Consider the following 19,880-nt stretch of genomic DNA (forward strand, 5'->3'; position numbering starts at 1 on the left):
GGAGAGCATTCCAAGCATCCACCATTCTCTCCGTGAAAAAATACTTCCTGACATTTTTCTTGAGTCTGCCCCCCTTCAATCTCATATCATGCCCTCTAGTTCTACCGCCTTCCCATCTCCGGAAAAGGTTTGTTTGCGGATTAATGTTGCTCCATACACAGTGGTTTGCTGGAGTCGGCTCACATCGGCTCGCAAGAGCCAGTTGTTAGATTTTCTGAAAATCTGTGAGACAGTTGTTGTGCCAGATCAGCTGGGGCAGGAGTGATTGTCCATCCTACACTCCTGCCCATGCAATCTCCACTCTCCGACCATACTGGGAACTCGCAGCAGTATCGCAAGATTGACATGACTCAAGGCAGCCATTTTCAGTATGGAGAGCGCATGGACACTCATGGGCAGGAGCATGGCAAGATTGCTCCTGCTCCAGCTGACCACTGGACCACCAGGGCTGTGTAAGGTAGGCCCAGGGAGTGGATGAGATGGAGAGAAGGGGACAAGCTGCATGGATGGGAGGGCAAGAAGAGGACAAGCTGTGTGTGGATGACAGGACGAGAAGGGAACAAGCTGCATAGATGGGAGGGTGAGAAGAGGACAAACTGCATAGATGGGAGGGTGAGAAGAGGACAAGCTGTGTAGATGAGAGGAAGAGTTTAGGCACGGTTCATTATAGAATAAGCCTAGCGAGTTGCATGTGTAAATTCAAATTATTGGCAATTAGCGCTCATTATTGTTCGTTAGGTGCTGTTATCAATGCTGATTAGCTTGTTAAGCTAATTCCATTATACGCTTAGAATTTGGTGCGGGCAAGTATGCAGCTGACAGTATTTACAAGTTGCATACATTACTTGGTGACACACCCGTGGCCCCCGTGCCCCTCCCACATGAAAATACCCCTTGCAGTTGTGCGCTAAAACATTTAGGGGCCCTTTTACAAAGTGTCAGTAAGCCCAACGCGGGCTAACTGCACGCCAATTTGGAGCTGCCGCAGGTCCACTGCGAGCACCAGAGGTAGTTCTAGCCCAGTGCGAGCCATTTCCTGTGCTGTGAAAATAGGGCTTGATTTTTTTTTGCACGGCGGTAATCGAGCAGCGCCACCTGATTACCACTAGGCTACTGTGGGAGCCCTTACTGCCAATTCAGTGGGCCTGAACTCGGACCTAACTTTTGGTGAGCTACATAGAATGAGGAGGTAAATTATTTTCATTCAGATTTTTCACATTTCTAATGCAAATAAGGTAGATACATAAGTACATAAATAATGCCACACTGGGAAAAGACCAAGGGTCCATTGAGCCCAGCATCCTGTCCACGACAGTGGCCAATCCAGGCCAAGGGCACCTGGCGAGCTTCCCAAACATACAAACATTCTATTCATGTTATTCCTGGAATTGTGGATTTTTCCCAAGTCCATTTAGTAGTGGTTTATGGACTTGTCCTTTAGGAAACCGTCTAACCCCTTTTTTAAACTCTGCTAAACTAACCGCCTTCACCACCATCTCCGGCAAGAAATCCAGAGTTCAATTATGCGCTGGGTGAAGAAATATTTTCTCCGATTTGTTTTAAATTTACTACACTGTAGATTGAAGAGTTATATAAACCTCAGAATCATATCAAGAACTTTTGTTTTGTACAAGCAACATATGTTAAGCGTCTTTAAACACCATTACATTCGTGTAATAAAAGTGCTGATTTGATGATCCTACATTCTCTAAAAGTGTGTTTAAGACAGTTTATGTTTTCATAAACTTGCAATGAAACTCAATTATGTGTGTGTAATAAGGCTGTTGATTGTTGCTCTTATAGTTTTTCTTTACAATGAAGTCAGCAATTACAGCTTGGCTGTTATACAGCTTTGGGAAAGGCACTTGCTTTGTAGACAAAGACCATTAATGAGGAGGGATCTTTCTTAAGTGTTCAAAAATGTTTAATAACTCAGACGCATAATTAGATTTCTCCAAACATTTTTAAGGCAATGTGATCACTGAGAATACAAATCGGAATACACATGGAAAATAAATGGGATCTATTAGAGTGCACCATACTTATGGTATGGGGTAGAAAGAATGTCAGGGTGGACGAACCAGAAGTTCCTTGCCTTAGATTTGGTATTATTTATTTATTTATTAGGATTAATTTACTGCCTTTTTCAAGGAATTCACTCAAGGCGGTGTACAGTAAGAATAAATCAAACATGAGCAATAGGCAATCACAGCAGTAAAAATATTCCAATAACAATACAAAATATGGCACAGTATACTACTTAAAATGTCACCACAATATCTTATAGAACATTTTAATTAGTAGTGTAGGGTAAACCAAATGGCAGATGAAATTTTATGTGGACAAATGCAAGGTGATGCACATTGGAAAGAATAATCCGAATCACAGATGCTAGGGTCCACCTTGCGCTCAAGAAAAAGATCTGGGTGCATTGTAGATGACATTGAGGGGCATAATTGAACGAAAACGTCTATCTCCATGGGCGTTTATCTCCAAGAACGGGTCTGTGAAGGGGCGGACCGAACCGTATTTTCGAAAAAAATAGACGTCCGTGTTTTATTCGACAATGTGTGAGCTGGGCGTTTTTGTTTTTCAGCGATAATGGAAAATGAAAGCGCCCAGCTCAAAAACGAATAAATCCAAGGCATTTGTTCGTGGGAGGGGCCAGGATTCGTAGTGCACTGTCCCCCCTCACATCAACCGGGCACCCTAGGGGGCACTTTTACAAAAACAAAAAAAAGGTAAAAGAGCTCCCAGGTGCATAGCACCCTTCCCTTGTGTATTGAGCCCCCCAAATCCCCCTCAAAACCCACTGCCCACAAGTCTACAACATTACTATAGCCCTAAGGGGTGAAGGGGGGGCACCTACATGTGGGTACAGTGGGTTTGGGGGGTTTGGACGACTAATAAGCATTAAGCAGCACAATTGTAACAGGTAGGGGAGGGATGGGCCTGGGTCCACCTGCCTGAAGTCCACTGCACCCCCTAATAACTGCTCCAGTGACCTGCATACTGCTGCCAGGGAGGTGGGTATGACATTTGAGGGTGAAAATAAACAGTTGTGAAACGGCATATTTTGTGGTGGGAGGGGGTTTGTGACCACTGGGGGAGTCAGGGGAGGTCATCCCCGTTTCCCTCCAGTGGTAATCTGGTCATTTAGGGCACGTTTTGGGGCCTTATTCGTGGAAAAACAGGGTCCAGGAAAAGTGCCCTAAATTCTCGCTAAAAACGCATATTATTTTTCCATTATCGGAGAAAGGCGCCCATCTCTGATCGGCCGATAACCACGCCCCAGTTCCGCCTTCACCACGCCTTCGACACGCCCCCGTCAACTTTGTACGCTTCCGCGATGAAGTGCAGTTGAAAACGTCCAAGTTCGGCTTTCGATTATACCGCGTTATTCGTTTTTGGGAGATAAACGCCTATCTCCTGATTTAGGTCACAATATAAGCGTTTTTGTCTTCTGATTATAAGCTGGATAGTAGATCTTCTGCTCAGTGTGTAGCGGCAGCCAAAAAAGCAAACAGGATGCTAGGAAGTATTAGGAAAGGAATGGTGAATAAGACTGAAAATACTATAATCCCCTTGAATCGCTCCATGGTGCTTCCGCACCTTGAGTATTGCATTCAGTTCTGGTCACCATATCTCAAAAAAAGATATAACGGAATTAGAAAAGGTTAAAAGAAGAGCAATTAAAATGATAAAGGGGATTGAACTCCTCTCCTATGAGGAAAGGCTAAAGAGATTAGGGCTCTTCAGTTTGGAAAAGAGACGGATGAGGGGAGACATGATTGAGGTCTACAAAATCCTGAGTGGTGTAGAATGAGTAAAAGTAAATCAGTGTTGTACTCGTTCCAAAAGTACAAAGACTAGGGGACGCTCAAGGATGTCACATGGAAATACTTCTTAAAACAAATAGGAGGAAATATTTTTTAACTCAACAAATAGTTAAGCTCTGGAACTCATTGCCGGAGGTGGTGGTAACAGCGGTTAGCATATCTGGGTTTTAAAAAAATTTGGACAAATTACCGGAGGAAAAGTCCATAGTCTGCTATTGAGACAGACATGGGAAGCAACTGCTTGCCCTGGGATTTGTAGTATGGAGTGTTGTCATCTTTTGGGTTTCTGCTAGGTACTTGTGACCTGGCTTGGCTACTGTTTGAAAAACAGGATACTGGGCTAGATGGACCATTGGTCTGACCCAGTATGGCTACTCTTATGTTATGTTCTTATGCTCTTATGTAAATATGGAACATATAGATAGGTAACAGAGTAAGAAGAGTTAGAAATTAAGTTGATTAGAAGAAAGTTGCACATGAGATCAGAGATAGTTTAATATTATCTCAACTAGGGTAGGAGTGGATAAACGTGTCCTAATTCAGGATGTGCAGCCCGTGTCTGATATTCTGAGTCTCTAGTTCATCCATAAAGCTGATTTTTGAAGAATTTATGTCTTCAACTAAGTCCATAATCATGTTTGTGAATGACAGTAGCAATGCATCTATTAAATCAAGCCAACAGTTTTCTATTTCATGTGGTTTTACATTAGAATGTAACATTCAATCCAATTGACAAGGTGGCAGTCATTTCTTTCTTTCATTTTACTAGTAATGAAATGTGTTTTATTTCATTTTAAATAAAACTTGTTTAGATTGCAAACAAATGTTGCTTTGTCTACCCTTCTGCATGCAATTGTATATCTGTAGTTCAAAAGACATTCCATGAACCACAGTGAAAATAAAATGTTATAATTTGGATGCTAGACTGAGACAATAGCATACACCATTAATGGCATAACTGTTAAACTGAATGTTAAGTGAATCGCATAATAAAATACAACATATTGAAATTGGAAAACAAGGAGAATATATGCACATATGTATGCACCTACACATATAAATAGTGAACATTTGCCTAAGCACTATTCTGTAAATCAGGGGCGTATCTGAACTGCGGCGGTAGGGGGGGCCAGGGCCAGAGAGGGGGGGCACATTATAGCCCCCCCCCCCGCCGCCGCCGCCGCCGCCGCCGCCATTGCCGATCCCCCTCCCCCCAGCCGCTGCCATTGCTAACCCTCCCCCTCCGTTGCTCGCCTACCTTCGCTGGCGGGGGACCCCAACCCCCGCCAGCCGAGGTCCGCGTCCTCCTGCCGCTGCCGGCTGCCTTTGGTCCTTTCATTCTTCCATTGAAGCTGGCGCCGACGAAAAAGTTTCTTTTGAATCTGACGTCGCTGCACGTTGCACGTTGTACGTGCAGGACGTCAGACTCAGAAACAATTTCTGAGTCTGACGTCCTGCACGTACAACGTGCAGCGACGTCAGACTCAAAAGAAACTTTCGTCGGCGCCAGCTTCAATGGAAGAATTAAAGGACCAAAGGCAGCCGGCAGCGGCAGGAGGACGCGGACCTCGGCTGGCGGGGGTTGGGGTCCCCCGCCAGCGAAGGTAGGCGAGCAACGGAGGGGGAGGGTTGGCAGCGGTAGGGGGGTCCAGGGCGAAATCTGCGGGGGCCCAGGCCCCTGAGGCCCCACGCAGATACGCCCCTGCTGTAAATACATGTATATCTTACATGGGGGGAGAGGCGATATTCAGACTGCACGAGGCAGCCTGGCTAACTCCTGTGGTCAGTGGTGAGACAGGATATTCAATGCCTGACCGTTTCCAGACACTAGCATTGAATATAATTCTCACCTTAGTAATTCCCTTATCCACTATTTATCCTGTTTGTCTGTCCTAAATAGATTATAAGCTCTGTTGAGCAGGGGCTGTCTCTTACATGTTCACTGTGCAGTGCTGCAAATGTCTACTGGTGCTATAGAAATAATAAGTAATAGTAGTAGTCTGGGATTCCAGAATCTTGTGACTCTTTGGGATTCTGAACGGAATCTTGCTTCTCTGGGATTCTGCATGGAATCTTGCTACTCTTTGGAATTCCAGAATCTTGCTACTCTATGGGATTCTGCATGGAATCTTGCTACGCTTTGGGATTCCGGAATCTTGCTACTCTTTGGAATTCCAGAATCTTGCTACTTTTTTGGATTCTGCATGGAATCTTGCTACTTTTTGTTCTTATCCCTTATTTGTCCTGTTTGTCTGTCCTCAATTGTAAGCACTGTTGAGCAGGGACTGTCTCTTACATGTTCAGTGTACAGTGCTGCGTATGTCTAGTAGTGCTATAGAAATGATAAGTAGTAGTAATAGTAGTAGTAGAATATCCAGTTTATTTTTGGCTGTTTAAACTCAACCAGCCAAGCCAATATTCAGTGCTGGCCAGTTAAGTTTATAGCGGTCAAAGACAGACCTGCTATTTTGTCAGCCCAATTTGGCCACCAAACTTAGCCGGCAATGCACTGAATAACCAATCTGTTCAAAAAGGCATACCACAATGATCCATCCTAAACACCAGACAATGAAACTTATACCAGAACTGGTCAAAGCTGAACTCTTTATACTTGACTGCTTAATTTACTCTCCTGCTTATTTTCGAATGAGAAAGCCGGCCATTTTCCGACACAAATCGGGAGATGGCCGGCCATCTCCTGAACCTGGCCAAATCGGTATAATCGAAAGACGATTTTAGCTGGCTTCAACTGCATTCCGTTGCCAAAGTTAAAGGGGGCATTTCGGTAGGGTACGGAAAACGGGACGGGGACGTGGTTATGAGATGGCCGGCTTCGGCCGATAATGGAAAACAAAAGGCCGGATCTGACGAGCAGTTCGCCGGCTTCACTTGGTCCATTTATTTTTAGGACCAAGCCTTCAAAAAGTGCCCCAACTGATCAGATGATCCCTGGAGGGAATCGGGGATCACCTCCCCTTACTCCCCCAGTGGTCACCAACCCCCTCCCACCCCAAAAAAAATTAAAAACATTTTTTGCCAGCCTCTATGCCAGCCTCAAATGTCATACCCAGCTCCATGACAGCAGTATGCAGGTTCCTGGAGCAGTTTTTAGTGGGTGCAGTGCACTTCAGGCAGGCGGACCCAGGCCCATACCCCCCTACCTGTTACACTTGTGGTGATAAATGTGAGCCCTACAAAACCCACCCAAAACCCACTGTACCCACATGTAGGTGACCCCTTAGCCTTCAAGGGCTATGGTAGTGGTGTACAGTTGTGGGTAGTGGTTTGGGGGGGCTCAGCATCCAAGGTAAGAGAGCTGTGCACCTGGGATCAATTTTTGAAGTCCACTGCAGTTCCCCCCAGGGTGCCTGGTTGGTGTCCTGGCATGTGAGGGGGGCCAGTGCACTATAAATGCTGGCTTCTCCCACAACCAAATGGCTTGGATTTGGCCAGGTTTGAGATGGCCGCCATTAGTTTCCATTATCGGCGGGAAACCAATGGCGGCAATCTCTAATGCCGGCCCAAATGTTGAGATTTGGCCGGCCCCGATCATATTATCGAAACAAAAAATGGCCGGCCATCTTGTTTTGATAATACGGTCAGGTATGCCGCTTTCCGTGGCCGGCTTTAGAGATGGCCGCCCATATAGATGGCTGGCCCCATACGATTATGCCCCTCCAAGTCACTTATGAACTTTAACGCAATACCACTCTGTATTTCTCATTCCAGAAATGGCGATTGCCATTACAGCAATATGTAAGCCACATTGAGCCTGCAAATAGGTGGGAAAATGTGGGACACAAATGCAACAAACAAACAAACAAATAAATAAATATTCTCAGATAGCCGATGATACTGCACCATATAACAGGTTAGCCGCTAAGGGGGAGATTCTATATATGGTACCTAAAAAGAAATTGGCACTGAAATCAGTTCCGACTAGCGTATTCTATAATTGGTGCCTAGATTTAAGCGCTGATTATAGAATATTCTTAGTTCGTATTTTAGTGCTTAAATCTATGTGAATCCATTTACACCAACGAAAACTTGGCATAAATCCCTGCACGTAGATTTAGGCGCACTGGGTCATATTCTATAACTAGGTACGTAAATTTCAGAACACCCACAAAACTCCCATTTTCCTGGCCATAATCACACCCCTTTTTGCCTGCACGTGTTAGAAGTTTGGCACACATTATTACAGAATACGTGTACAGACTTGTGCGACCAAATTCTAATCAGTGCCAATTAGAGCTCATTATTGCTTGTTAAGCTTGTTAAGTTACACACATTGCTATAGAATCTGCGCTGATTTTGGCATGGATCTCTAGGTGTGCTATATAGAATCAAGGGGTAAGTGCTGACCGAGAATAATCAGCAGGAGATAACTGGCTATCTCCGGATTAACACCCCAGGATACACCCTCCCTATCTCAGACAGTCTGAAAATTCTCGGAGTAACAATCGACCGTAACCTATCACTAGAGACCCAAATGAATTCCACCTTAAAGAAAATGTTTCTCTCAATGTGGAAACTCAAACGTGTGAAACCATTCTTCCCAAGGGAAATATTTCGTAACATGGTACAGTCAATGGTACTAAGCCAAGCAGATTACTGTAATGAAATCTATGCGGGATGCAAGGATCAAATCATAAAGAAACTCCAGACTGCTCAAAACACAGCAGCCAGACTTGTATTTGGAAAAACACGTTTTGACAGCGCCAAACCACTCCGAGAAAAACTGCATTGGCTATCAATCAAAGAATGCATCACTTTCAACACCTGTACAACTGTCCATAAAATCATCTACGGCGAGGCACCGGGATACATGACAGACCTTATCGACCTGCCAACCAGAAACACCACAAAATCTACACGATCATACCTAAACCTCCACTACCCAAGCAGCAAAGGTCTCAAATACAAATCCACCTATGCATCCAGCTTTTCCTACCTAAGCGCACAACTATGGAACGCATTACCAAAAGCAGTAAAAACTACACCCCACCACCTAAATTTTCAGAAAGCACTAAAGACAGACCTGTTCAGACGAGCATACCCCACTGACCCAACATGAAAATATCTGGATACCTGCAACATAATGTAACCAAAGAACATAACAGTCATTACTGGACTGTTCTTTCCCCTTTCCCTCCCTAAGTTCCCCCCAATTGTACTTACCATACATGTACCTCACTTTGTATTCATTCATACTATGTATTTGTTCAGACCGGAATCGGCTAACACTGTTAACGGTTATATGTAAGCCACATTGAGCCTGCAAAAAGGTGGGGAAATGTGGGATACAAATGTAACACAAACAAAAGGGAAAAAAACTCCACTCAACTTTAGAAATACAGCAAAAAACAGCGGGTATGATTGAACAATTTGCGGGATAGTGAACAATTAATGGAAGGGGGGAAGGACCTCAGACTGGTGACCAACGGTCTAATCAATAAGATTGCTTATATATATAGTCACCGTAATTCAATCATAGGTCCCTTACCAACCTCCCCCCTCGGTGTTCAAATAGTGTGCGATTTATAATTGTTTTTCAATACAATACAAAAATACAAAATCCACATCCAGGATATAAAGAGCAAAACTACTTATCGCAGCTTCAAACTAGGGCCTCCCCAACGGATCCGTTTCGCCAAATGGGGCTTTGTCAGGGGAAGGACGCCCTGCGATAAAGTACTGCTCAAATAGCAAGTGATAATATCAGCTTGCCTGTCCCGCCATCAACTCCACGGAACAAATGTGAAATGATTGAATTACGGTGACTAGGTATAAGCAATCTTATTGATTAGACCGTTGGTCACCAGTCTGAGGTCCTTCCCCCTTTCCATTAATTTTTCACTATCCAACAAATTGTTCAATCATACCCACAGTTTTTTGCTGGATACAAATGTAACAAATAATAATAATAATAATAATTATAATAATAATAATATTCATGGACAGCCAGTTAAGTGCTATTTAACTGGCCAGGAGCCATTCCTGGCCGGTTAAATAGAGCTGAATATCGATGTGTGTGTGTGTGTGGGGGGGGGGGGGGGTGTATATTTTATGGGCGGGCATGCACACGGGCAGAGTTTAGGTGCCACATGGGTGGGACATCCTCTTACATGGTTAAATCCTTGAATATTATAAGTTGCGTGCATATCTCTGCCATTTAGGTGTGAGTTCTTATGCCAGCCCTATGACTGGCATAATTGCTCAAACCTAAATTATGGGCATACATTTCACCTGTTACACTAGTTTCCATATAGGAAAGTTATCAATAGAAATCAAACAAAATAAAACGTGGAAAAAAAAATATAGGAAAGTAAAATAGAATAGATGCTACGATAGTCACCTTTTTGCCACTTATATACTGGTTCATTTGTATACAACTAGTAAAAAAGGCCAGTTTCCGAAACCAATGAAACGGGCGCTAGCATGTGTTTTTTTTTGTGTGTGTGTGTATGTGTCACAGAGTTATTTTGTGTGTGTGTGTGTGAGTGTGTGAGGGTGCGGTGTGTGTGCAGGTTGTTGATGTGTTTTGTTTTTTGCTTGGGGGTTGGGGGATGTGCTGTGCTGTGCTGGCAAAGTGGGCTGGATTGGTGTGTGGCTTTGAGGGTGTGTTTCTGTTGTATTGTGTGTGTGTGGTTTTGTCTGTCAAGGAGGTTTGTGGAGGGGGGTCTTTCTGTTGGTGAAATGTAAATGTGAAATGTAAATGTAAATTTTTGCACATATCCACAGCAGGAATATTCTTCTCTCCTTCCAGCGGTGGTTCTGTGCTGTCCGTGCTGCACAGATAATGAGCCAGCCATTCTGCTGGGGAATGCTCCTCCCTTATTGTCATGTAGTTTCCTCTGATTGGTCCGTCTTACATTGCCTAGTGTTGCCTGGGAACGGTGTTGTGATGGTCCTTTGTGTTTCAGAATGTTGAGGGTGTTTTTTCTGATTGGTCCGTCTTGCGGGGGCGGGGCAGAGAGACATGGTCAGTGTTCTGGCTTCACCACCATGAATCCATGAACCCTTCAGGGAGTGACTGAGTGACTTCAGAACGTTGTCTTCAGAACGTTGAGGGTGAGTTTTATTATAGTAGATTATCCCTTACATGGTCAGTAGAAGTAGATACTTGCTCATTTTCTACTTTCAGAGCATGCACCTATGTCCTTTAAATAAGCTAGAAGTCTGCCACTCTTAATGTTTTCAAGTAATAACATTCTTTACCAGTAAAAATTGTTTTTCCTGCACCTAAACTAATACATTTATTGCATTTGTATTTAACTTTCTGTAACAGTACTGAGCCGGTGCAGTCCTCACTCCTTATATATTCTGCTTCCACAGAAGCAATATCTGTTTCTAAATGGTGTAATTGAGCATACCTTGTCTTGTTTCTATAGCTGCTGAAACTAATAATTCTTCTCTTATTGTTGCATTAAAGACCTTCCAGACAGTTAAAGGGGATATCTCATCAGAATAATTTAGTTTTGTAAAAGGAGTTAATATAAGCCTGTGGTTTGTCGATACATCCTTTATCTTCTGATAACTGCAGATTAAAGTGTCCTTTTACTAAGGTGCACTGGAAAATTGGCCTGCGGTAGTGTAGGTGCGTGTTTTGGGCACATGCAGAATCATTTTTAAGTGCATCTGTAAACAATGCTTTTTAAAACTTTTGCCAAAAATGGACGTGCGGCAAAAATTAAAATTGCTGCGCGTCCATTTTGGGTCTGAGACCTTACCGCCAGCCATTGACCTAGTGGTAAAGTCTCACGCGATAACCGGGTGGTAATGACCTAAGTGCATCCAATGCCACTTGGCACGCGTCCGATACGTGCGTACGAAAATAAAAATTATTCTTCTGACATGTGTATCGGACGCATGCCAAAAATGAAATTACCACAAGAGCCATGCTGTAGCCGGGTGGTAACTACATTTTGCCGCACATTAGGCGTGCATAGATTCTTACGCAGCTTAGTAAAAGGACCCCTAAACCTCCATATAGCGGAGTGGAGAAGTGGCCTAAAAGCACTGACCTTTGACATCTAGAGGTGGCCGTTTCAGATCCCACTGCTGCTCCTTGTGATCTCAGGCAAGTCACTTAATCCATTGCCTCAGTTACAAATTTAGATTGTGAGCCCTCCAGGGACAGAGAAATACCCAGTGTACCTGAATATAATTCACCCTGAGCTACTACTGAAAAGATGTGAGCAAGAAAAAAAAATATAGAGAGAGAACTTTTAATTTCTACTTCTTGTCCCCAGGGTATTGTAATAGAGACCACTGCCTACTCTGAAACCAACATAGAACGCATCAGAGAAGGGACTGTATATAAAAAAAAAGTCAATTTATGAGTGGGTATAATGTGAAAATGAAAAAAAAAAAGATGTGGAGGGGCATTTTTGAAAGGACATCCAAGTCAGAATAGATATGTCTGGCTTATATGTCCAAAACAGACTTCCATTATCTGTATTGCCTGTTTGAGAGTACGCAAAATGGTCATCCATGTGCTGAGGATGTCCAGCATGAACATCCATTTTACAAAATGGAACATCTAACATATGAACGGCAAAAACGCAGGGAGAAGGGCATCTGGCAGTATTTTTAGAAGAAATGCCACACAGAAGTCCCTGCAGAGCAGAAAGGCAACCTAGTGGTTAGTGCAGTGGACTTTAAAACAAGGAATCCAGATTCAATTCAATGTTAACTCTTTTATTTTGTGACCACCCCCCCTCCCCCACAACAAAAAAAGAGGTGGGTTTTGCTGACAGTAAAAAACAAGGAACCCGGATTCAATCCCATTTTAACTATTTTATTTAGTGAGAAAATTTGACTGTATTACTACTCTGCTTTTCCAGCGACATTGGTTCCCGATACATTGACTTTATCAGATTCAGTTAACGATATTAACATTTGCCTACCAGGGGCGTAGCTCTGGGGGGCCACCCCGCAAATTTTATCCGGCCTCCAAAACTGAACACAATACTCCAAATGGGGCCTCACAAATGGGGCATCAACAGCTCCTTTCTTATGCTGGTTATACCTCTCTCTATGCAGCCTAACATCCTTCTGGCCAGGGCTGTCACCTTGTCACATGAAGGATAACCTTTTCTTTCTTACCTTTTCAAGTACTACTTTTGAGAACCTGAATGGCCTTCTTAATTTACTTTCCTTACAAAAAGGTTTGTTGCCCTTTTAGATTTGCCCTCTGCTTTCCTACTTCTTTCAGATGTTCCAATGGCACAGATATTACCTTTAAAAAATTTTTTACAGTAGCCTCCCCTCCCCGTCCCCTTAACTAGCCCCTCAAAATGGCACAGATATTACCTTGATTTTTTTTTTTACAGTATCCTCCCCTCCCTCCCCCCCACCCATTCAACTACCTATTCCAGACCTCCTCCCCGCTCCCCCAAGCTTCAGGGTGCCCCTCCGGCACATACCTGGAGCCACCCTGGTGGTCTAGTGGAGTCTTTGGGGCAGGAAAGATCCACAGTCTTTCCTGCCCGCTGCCGGCACTGACCTTCTTCCTGCTGCATCTTCTTTAAAATGGCTTCTTGTGGCGGAAGTCTTGTGAGGCCACCGCTGGAAGTCTCGGCAGCCATTATTAAAGAGCGATGCGGCAACAAGAGGGTCAGCGCTGGCAGTGGGAAGAAAAGACAAGGGATATTTCCTGCCCTGAAGACTCCACTAGACCACCAGGGTGGCTTCAGGTATGTGCCGGGAGAGCACCATGCAGCTCGTGGGAGGACAGGTAAAGAGTCAGTTCGTGGCAATAGCAGGGAGCGGGAGGGAGCACTGCGAAGCCCCTGGAAGCGGGAGGCCCTGTGCGACCGCCCCTGTCGCCCATGCCTTAGACTGGCCCTGTTAACAGCCAATAGGGAAAGCTCACAAGAAGTCAATCACAAGATACTACAAACTATAGGAAAAGCAGTCCAAATACACACTGCTAACTATACACAGACAATGCAATTTAATAGAAATATTACTCATATTAAATATACACAATACACCCTACCTCTGTAAATATGGGGGCAGAACACCTACTGTAGATATATAGGTGTAGATATTCAGTGTCATTTTGTCTTTTTGTCAGTGTCATATACATTTAAGCCAGACATGCCAAAACAAGATATACTTTGGAGTGAGTGTATGACTTAAATGGATATACTAGACATGTGGAACACATTTTTAAAAAGACGTGCAAATCAGAATCGAGATGTCCTGGTTGGGATTGTTCCACTAGTATTTTAGAACAGGATCTGCTGACGTAGCTCCTGTTCTAAGACACATGGAGAAATGGATATCCGGTGTGAGTTATGTGTAGCAGGAGCATCTACTACAGAGCCTTAAATGTTTCAAATATCAATGGGTCTAAACCAAGCACATAAACATTGATGTTCTGAAATTATGTGGTGGACCATAAACATTCATGTAAGCCAGTTTAGAAACATAAACATTTGATGTACATAAGCTGTTACAGAGATATCACTTGCTAGCCTTACTCAAAATGAGGACCTTTTGCAAACCTAGATGTTCCAGGTAACAAATATAAATCCCACGTCTATATTTTGGACATAGATGTACATTCTCTTTCTGAATTGTGGAATACATGTTTATTTTATTGATATTTGGCAGACATACAATCCTAGATCAGTCGGCATGTTAACATACTGTTTGTAAGAGGGGGTATCCTTGATAAAGCCGCTTGACGGTGAAACATGATTCGTGTTGGATTAAAAACCCTCTGAAGCCGACACTACTCTTGCTGAATAAGCTAAGGACTATATTACTACATAAGCTTAAAAGGTAAAAGCAAATAAATTGCTATAAAGTATTGAGATTCGTGCAAATTTAAGTGGACCAGTGATGAGCTGGGGGTCATTTAAGCAATAATAGAACAAACTGATTTGCTTAATCCCCCAAACTGAGGTCCCCCCAAAAAATAAATAAACAAAAAAATAGATATCTAAAGCAGGTAGATTTTCTCACATTATATGATGTATTTTATTGATACAGCTTATTCCTGGCCAAAACATGTGCAGTCCATTCCCCTTTACCAAAGCATGTTTTTTTCAGTTTTAAACATGTATATCCCAGCTTTGTAAAATTGGGATTTAGATGTATAAGTGCTAGTTTATGTACATCTAAAATAATCTCTATAGGTACTCAATATCTGATGCACCTACACATCAAGAGTAGGTACATAAGAATTCCCCTGATTCTATAAAGGTTGCCAAAAATTACATGCACAAATTTAAGTGCAGCCCCGATTTCTACCTGCAATTTGATAGAATAATGAACCAATTAGTGCCAATAATTGGCTTTTTAACAAGCAATTAGCACTAATTAGATTTAATTGGGGATTACACATGTAAAGTTAGGTGTGGGAAGTGTGCCCAACATTTATGCACAGCCCAATAAAGGGGATGTGGAAATGGGAGGGTCATGGGTGTGTTGGGCCAAAGCAGGGGCGTAGTTTTGAGTCACATGCATAATTATAGAATAACAGTGCTCCACATGTAAATTTAGGTGTGGGCATTTGCACCTTGTTTTTCTTGGCGCAAAGGACAACACCTACATTTACACGTGACCTGTCTGCTTAAGCAGATTTTTACAGTGCCAATTCTTTAATCACACCAGGTGGAGTAACACACGGTCCCTAAGTATGTCAGCAAGAAAGAGTCTATGGAGTAGGGTAGATAGAACAACTCACAAAGAAACTCCAGACCGCCCAAAACACAGCAGCCAGGCTGATATTTGGTAAAACAAGATTCAAAAGTGCCAAATCCCTCAGAGAAAAGCTGCACTGGCTCCCAATTAAAGAACGGATCATCTTCAAAATTTGCACTCTAGTCCAGAAAATCATCTACGGCGTTGTCCCAGGATACATGATAGACCTCATAGACCTACCAACTAGAAGCAGAACTGAGCCATCACGAATATACCTAAACCTTCATTACCCAAATTGCAAAGGACTCAAATACAAAACAACCTACGCATCTAGCTTCTCCTATATAAGCACACAACTATGGAACACACTCCCAAAAGCTGTGAAAACAATCCATGACCATCTAAACTTCAGGAAATCACTAAAAACCAACCTGTTCAAAAAGGCTTACCCTACCGATCTAACGTAACTCCCCACACCCGGCAACACAGCAAAACCAATGATTGTACTGGACAATATACAACCTTCCCTCCCTTTCGACCCTCATGGTGCCTGAAACACACCGACCTTATTCGACCACAATACAACCTTGTATTTGTTCTCTACCGGACTTGGCGAACGCCTTTACGGTACTATGTAAGCCACATTGAACCTGCAAATAGGTGGGAAAATGTGGGGTACCACAGGAACAAATAAAATAAAATAAAAAATAGGCTCTTCCAAAATACCCAGGGAGTTGTGGATTAAAAAGGTAATCTTTATGAGAACAACACAATGGATTCAACATAACTGCTGTGTTTCGGCGTTTTGCCAACACACACTACTAGCGTCTTTACAGACTTCGGATCTGCTTTGTCCAAGTTGCATGTTATTTTGGAACAGTCATCTACCTATGTACCACCAACATTACGAGACTCCTGAAGCAGGCGTTTTCATGCCGAATCAGAACAGCTACCATGTCGAGTCCATTGTGTTGTTCCAATAAAGATCCATCTTTTGAACCCACATCTCCCTGGGTCTTTTAAAAGAGCCTGTCTAGCCTACTCCCTGAATTCTTCGAATTCTTTAATCACCATATATAGAATCTAGCCCAATATCTGTAGATTAGGTCTATATTTTCGGTAGTGCACACTATGGGTCAGATTCAGTAAATGTTAGCATTAGCTCACAGCCACTGACAAAAAAATGAATTTGGGAGCACTGTATTTAGGAGTTGCTAAGGGCTCTTACATTATCAGTGTTGTTCAATTAGCATGTGCTAATGTCAGCGCACTATCTGAATAGTGCTTCCATGCTCATTCTCCACCCCTGACACCCCTAACCCCAAATACTACATGGTTAGTTTTGCCATTTGTATAAGTGCTAACACAAAACGCTTTATCACGTCCTATATTTCCAGCATTAAGGACCATTAGTGTTTAATAGGATTAATAAAATGCATCTGATGCTGTGATATTAATTGGTTCTGAACTATGATTCCCATTTCTTCACTAATGTGCTAAAACGTTAGTTATATTTTTCAGTACATAAATGACTTGTATAAACTGTTCTGCATGAGCCATGTAACTTGATATGTCTTAACAGCATTGTAATCCGATCCGTACATTTATTATTAATGAGCAGTTTTAGGGGCCCTTTTACAAAGGCGCGTAAGGGCCTAACTGCGTGTAGCAAGCGTCAAATTTGTCTTATCGCCTGGCTAGTGCGTGCACCTGGTGGTAATTCTGAGTTTTGGCGCACGCCAAAAACCCGCAGTAGAAAAATAATTTCTATTTTCTACCGCAGGGGTGTTCCCGGCGGTAATTGGAAGTTGGTGCTTGCTAGATGGTTACTGTGCAGGTAATGCATGAGTCCTTACCGCTAAATCACCAAGTTACATGATCAATCTATTAAACCTTCCGACCAGAAACATGTCCACATCTTCAAGATCATACCTTAACCTGCACCTTCCCAATTGCAAAGGACTAAAATACAAAACCTACCATGCATCTAACTTCCCCTACTTGGGATCCCAACTCTGGAATGCTCTACCCAGATACATTCGGTCAATTAGTGAATATCTTCCCTTTAGGAAACTATTGAAAACCCATTTATTCAAACAGGTTTACCCGAACGACTTGACCTACCATAAGCAAACATAAGCAACCCATCCATTTACCGGTTCATCTAATCATTAATAACAATGACTCAGATATTATTTCCTACCAACCTTCTTACCCTTCATGCTCTTCCTCAACTTCTCCTTTATCGCTCCACTTCCTTACCTATCCCTATCCTTTCACTCATACCTATTTTATCCCATTTACTCTTTGTTCATTGTTCTATCACATACATCCTTGTTGATTTTGATACTACAGATTGTATTCTCTTGTTACTATGTAAGCCGAATTGAGCCTGCGATAAGCGGGAAAGCGCGGGGTACAAATGTAATAAATAAATAAATAAATGGGTGACGCTAAGGGCTTAGGTCATAAATAGACACACACTGGTTTGAATTTTGCTGCACGTCCATTCCCCCCCCCCCCCCTGCAAAAAACCCCAATTTTTTTTCCAGATGCGGTGGAGAAATGATCCAGTGCGTGTCCAATACACATGCCCACACTACCACAGGCCACTTTTTTGGTGTGCCTTTGTAAAACGGCCCCTTAGTTGTTATATCATGAATATTTTGAAGTATAAAAAAATGTGATCATATCATGAGGTAACACTGCAAACAATAATCAAAATGATCCAGCCTTTCTTGTCCCCAGTTGCAATACCCATATGCTATTTTCCATGATGAAGCAGCACATAGCCGCAAGGCTGCTCTGATCTCCCACTCTGACCGTCTCTTAAAGTTTAGAAACATCTCCTGATTAAATTAAAGCCAAATTAGGCCATTAATAACATCAACTGATTGTGATTAAATCAGGACTGAGAAAGGCCATTAAGGGAAAACAGAGCTTACGTGTAAGCTTTTTTTAATTGTTTTCAAAGTTGCATGCTCTCATTTACTTACAGAGTGCTACAATAATAAAACCCCCCTACCTTTTCTGAATTCCTTATTGATTCTACTTGTCTTTAATTATCCATGTAGTTGAAATCATAGGATAATGTGCGCATTACAACGGCATTTCAAAGATTAGTTAACAGTGTGCTAGTGCTATAAGCAAGTGATTGGATATGTAGTTTACTAATGAAAAGAAAATTAAAGAACATGTTTTTCATTTATATGTGGTTTCCCTTATTCAACCCAAGATTATTTATAGAATAATTCACGACAATAATCAAAGAAAACACAAATCAGTTCTCATCCCCTGCCATAACGTATTTCTATGAAATGTCCATCTTATATTCTCTGGAGCAGGGGTTCCCAATCTTAGGGACACATTCCATGAGTCAGGTTTTCAAGAGTGGAGGAGTGGCCTAGTGGTTAGGGTGGTTGACTGGTCCTGGGGAACTGAGGAACTGAGTTTGATTCCCACTTCAGGCACAGGCAGCTCCTTATGACTCTAGGCAAGTCACTTAACCCTCCATTGCCCCAGGTACAAATAAGTACCAGTATACAATATGTAAGCTGCATTGAGCCTGCCATGAGTGGGAAAGTGCGGGGTACAAATGTAAAAAAAAAAAAAAAAGATACCCATAATGAATATGCAAGAGAGATCATGTTTGCATATAGTGGAGAAAGTGCATGCAAATTTACCTGAATTATGTTTTTTGTGTGTGAAGATATTGAAAAACAGACTAGCTTGCTGTGTCCCAAGGACTGGGTTGAGATCCCCTGCTCTACAGTCAACTGTAAGGCCACTGTAAATAACCAGGTTTTGCTAGGCGATTAATGTTAATACATAATTTGTCCATTAAATACTGGGTCAAAGCTTCCTTACTTGAATGAGAATTGTTACAGAAAGATCATCTGCTATTTTGGAAACAACCATATTGGGAAAGTTGAAACTAGAGAAAGAGAGAGAAAAATGGCCGCCCTACTCCACAATCAAATCATTCATTTTTACTTTAAAAATCAACCTAAGAAAACATACATGGAGAAGACCTGTTGAAGATGGTCAAGGATACGCATGAGAGTAGGGTAAGTATCCTGCCAAAACAATGCCACGGATCCAGATGAGATACATCTCAGCATACTAAGGGAGCTCAGGGAGGTTCTGGAAAGTCTATTAAAATACATATTCAATAGATACTTAGGGTGGTTTTATAGGACTCCAAAAGGGGGATTCTAGCCCCTCTTCACAAGAATATAGACAGGAGGTTGGAAATAATAGACTAGTAGGCCTTACCTCGGTGATAAGAAAATTAACAGAGATACAACTGGAAAAAGGATAGCAAATGATTTACATTCTAGTGGATTGCAAGAACTGATACAGCATAGTTTTACCAGAGAC

The sequence above is a fragment of the Microcaecilia unicolor genome, chromosome 2 (assembly GCF_901765095.1).
Source record: "Microcaecilia unicolor chromosome 2, aMicUni1.1, whole genome shotgun sequence".
NCBI classification, from domain to species: Eukaryota; Metazoa; Chordata; class Amphibia; order Gymnophiona; family Siphonopidae; genus Microcaecilia; species Microcaecilia unicolor.